Genomic DNA, 4,099 nt, shown 5'->3' on the forward strand with positions numbered 1-4,099 from the left:
CTGGTGGCGGGGGGGGGGGGCGGCTGCCCAGCATGGGGGTAGGAGCCCAGCACAGGGTGGCAGGTGCGTGGGCAGGAGGTGGTGACAGTGGGCGACTGTTTACATACGGGGACTGAGCCAGTATGTAAACATATTAAGAAGGATGACAGCCAGGGTTTCACTGTCAGAGGACGGAATCACACGGAAAATGGGGAAAGATGAGAGGGGGGAAAGATGAGAGGATACCCCAAGGTGCTGAATTAGAAGCCGGGGTATCACATGAAGGCGTCCTGGACAACGTGCATAGATGCGGAAACATGCATTACGTCAATGCGTGTCCACGTACGTGACACCACAGACGTGAGCATGTGTGAGCACACACGCAAATTTTTCCCACGGAGACAGTCTGGGAGCCTCGACACCCTAAAATCAATGTGCACACCTAGCCCCATATCCTCATTTCTAAAAGCCATTGTCCACTGAGAGGATTTAAGACTCCGCAGAGAAATGGCTGATTCTAAAACAGAGACGTGGAAAGTACGAGATGAGCCTGGAACATTTGTGCCAGAAGGTAAGAAAGCTCACGCAAAGTGAAGGGCTTACGTGGACAGGACATAGAGGCAGCTCCAAGATGCTCCCAGGAACCAAGTCAGGGAGAATTTGAGCATCAGAGTAGGTACTGACGCTAACAGTGATGACCGATTGCATAAGACAGGCAATTAACGGGGAGGAAGTAAGTATTTCCACGGTTCAAAGTACCTCTCCCAGAAAACCTTACTTATCACTAATGAACGGGGAAAAGGCTGGCGGACATAACCCAGGCCAGGGATCCAGGCAAATGCCGTCGCAACAGGACACATCTACACTGCGAGGACGCCACCCAGGATGCCATGAGGATGCAGCATCACATCCGAGGCATCCCTCCAGGACGGGTGACCTGAATCCAGCCGTGAGGAGGTGTCCCACGTCTCCAAACTGAGTGACATCCCACAGAACACTGGCCTGTGGTTGTCAAGCATCAAGGCCACGAAGGTTAATGGGAGTCTGACAGTTCCAGCTTGAAGGAAACCAGGACAGGACAACAAAGTGCACTGGGTGGGTCAGAACCAAGTCCCCTTGCCGAGAAGGATGCTATTGCATCAAAAACCTACCTCAGAAGGAGCCTGAGCACGAGACCATGACGGCAGTGGAAGCTGGCCTCCGATTTGGATGGTTGCATGTGGCTACGTAGGAAGTGCCCTTGTTTGTAGGAAACACGCACTAACATGCTCAGGGATGACAGGGCATCGTGTCAACAGCCTGTTCCAAAACTCAGAGGAAAAAACAGCTGTATTTGCCCCTTTTCTGTAAACTGGGATACTCCGAAGGTTTAAAGAAATAAGAGGAAAAGGAGGAAAGAGAAAAAGGAAGGGGAATAAAAACATTACAAGAGTTGGAGGCAGGGGAGGGCAGGAGGGACCTCGAGCTGTGAGCCAGAGGGGCCTCTGAGGGTGCTGCCCCTCCCCTCCTGAAGGCCAGGGGTTCCTCCCATTTGGGTGCCCGTCCCCACTCTGCTGTGGCTGCAGGGCCATCACAGTCTGCAGAGGACCGCGGTGAGCCAGGGAGGCTGGCCCACCAGACCCCAAAAGCTGGAAGCGAGAGAGAGACAGATACAGGGCAAGGGAGTTGGACAGACCCCCGACGGCAGGAATCACTGTGCAGTGAAATGAGGGCAGAGGCAGGGGAGGGTCCAAATATTCTTTGGAGGCTCCTGAGGGCCCCCAGGGTTGAGACTCAGTAATTCAGAGAGGAATCTGATCCCACAGGTACTTGCACACACCCTCCCCGTCCTAAGAGGTTTGAACTTTCACCTTCAGGACCGGCAGGCACTCCCGGTGCTTCCTCGTCAAACTAAACACACTTTGGGAAAGAACACAGGAGCTGCAGCCGAGAGCAAAGGCTCTGCCCCGCGTCTCCTAACCTCAGTCTCCACATCTCTCAAGTGAGGAGAAACACTTGCCGTATTTCTCAGAGTTGGGGGAGGGAAGTCAGATGAAAACACGAGGACGCCAGGCTCCTGCTCCCTTGTAGAGAAAGAATTGGCCGGTTTTCTTTCTCCATCTTTCGTAGGCAAGTCGAGAGGAACCCTCTCTGTCCCTTCTGCCCGGGTCAAGGACCTTCCCAACGAGTGTGCAGAGACACCTTACTCCACCGAACCAAGTGAGATTGGACACCAAGCCAGAGGGCGGGGCCGGGGGATGTGAGCCACGTTTCCCCTACCCAGGCTGGAAGGACGCCTGGACTCTTCACGGCCCCCTCCACTTGCCCACCACCGCCCCTCACTCCCTCGTTCCCTCGTCCCCCAGCTTAGACTCCGTGGTCCATTACTGTGATCGACCACTGGCTCCTCCCTCCCTCCACTGTGTCCCCAGCGGCGCCCAGATCCAGCTGGCCCTCCCCTCCCCTCCTCTCCGACCGGGGCTGCTGCACGTGGTTGGGAACAGCCGCACACCAGGGAGGACGGGGCGCCTGCAGGTCTGTGTCCGCCCATCTCCAGCGGGCGCTGACCCTCCCCCGCACCAGCCCTCCCTCCCTCCATCTGCAAGACCGTCCCATCACTTCTCATCTCCCTCCAAAACCCTCACACCCTCCCCTCCCCGTCTCCCGGGCCAGCGATGGCCTCTTTCTTCCTTGAGAAAATGGAAGCAACAAATCGGGGCTTCCCTCCAGCAGCCCACCTCCATCAGACCCACACTCCCCACGTCCCCTCTGTTACCGTGGCTAAGCTGTCCCTTCTCCAAGAAGACCCACTCCTCCACCTGTGCTCCGGATCCCTCCCCCTCTTACCTTCTCAAAGTCCTTGCTTCTGAATTTACTTTTTCCCAAATCTGCAATTTTTTCTGTCTGTCTACAGGACAGTGGGATGGTACACATGTTTCCATATCTCCTAGCCTTAAAAACCAACTCCCTTCCTTGGTCTCACCTCTCCCTGTCGCTACAGTTCTGTTTTTCTGTTCCCCCATCACAGCAAAAGGAGTTATTTATAGCCCTTCCTTCACAGTCTCTCCTTAACCAACTTCACCTGGACTTCCATCCCCACCCTCCAACCAGTCTGCGCCTGTTAAGAACCCCAATATCCTCCATCGTCACAATCGTTCAACGGTCACGTCTCCGTTCTTATCTTACTTGATCCGTTGGCATCCTCCTCCTGTGCTCCTCTTTCCCGAAGGTCCATTGACCTCACTGACTGTATCTTCTCTGCCTCTTGCGGCCTCTTCTCTGCTTGACCTTCAAACGTTGAAATGCGCTGGAGCCCCATCTTTGGCCCATTTCTCTCCTGTGGCTCTACATGACCCTTGAGGGAATTTGTTCTGGGGCTTTAAATAACATCTAAACGCTGAAGACCCCCAACCACAGAGCCTGACCCTCCCTGGAACTCCAGATTCATATCCGAGTCTCACTCTGCCCATCCACCTGCATCTCCCCGGGGATCGCAAACCTAACCCATGCCAAGGAGAACCCTTGATTTCTTCCTCCCTCCTGTCACTCAACATTCCACCGTCCACTCTTACTCAAGGCAAGAAGCCAGCCCTGTTCCTGTCTTGTTCCTCTTGCCCCAGGCAGTCCGTCAGCGGGTCCTCTGGCCTCTATTTCCCCAGCATCGCCCAAGAGATCACTTTTTCCCACCTCCACGGCTGCCACCCTGGCCACACAAGAGGCCTAACCGCCCCACCCCCACCCCGGCCCCGAGGCCATGAAGTAATCTCTACCTGCACTCTGATGCCTACAGCCTATCCCAACCCATTCACCATAGAGAATGCTCCTCCGTTGCTTAAAAATCCTTCAAAAAGTCTTCATCATCCTTAGGAAAAAAGTCCAACCTTGTTTTCCTAGTTTATAAACTAGGAAATGAGTGATGTGGCCCTGCTCAGCACAAGGCCTGGGGACTAAATCTCATCCTGCTGACTGATGGGAGATACAGAAATTCTTCTGATCGGGGACCCACGCGGGGGTGAGTGTGTTCAGGACGGGTCCCAGAGGGAGGGGCCAGGGATGTCATGAACACGTGGGAAAGGAGTGAGGGGAGGAAGGGAAGGGAACGCACATATCTTTTTTTTTTTTTTTTTTTTTTTTTTTTTTT

The 4,099-nt window shown here is 54.4% G+C and overlaps 1 protein-coding gene and 1 pseudogene across 1 annotated transcript in view; both read right to left on the reverse strand.

Moving 5' to 3' along the window:
* LOC103089844 (forkhead box protein R1 pseudogene) overlaps window positions 1-3,277 on the reverse strand; it is a 10,587-nt pseudogene extending 7,310 nt beyond the window's left edge.
* The window catches only part of PRMT8 (protein arginine methyltransferase 8), an 81,832-nt gene that overhangs the window by 31,403 nt on the left and 46,330 nt on the right, over window positions 1-4,099 (reverse strand). The window lies entirely within an intron of this gene.

The sequence above is a fragment of the Lipotes vexillifer genome, unplaced genomic scaffold (assembly GCF_000442215.2).
Source record: "Lipotes vexillifer unplaced genomic scaffold, Lipotes_vexillifer_v1.1 scaffold395, whole genome shotgun sequence".
NCBI lineage: Eukaryota > Metazoa > Chordata > Mammalia > Artiodactyla > Lipotidae > Lipotes > Lipotes vexillifer.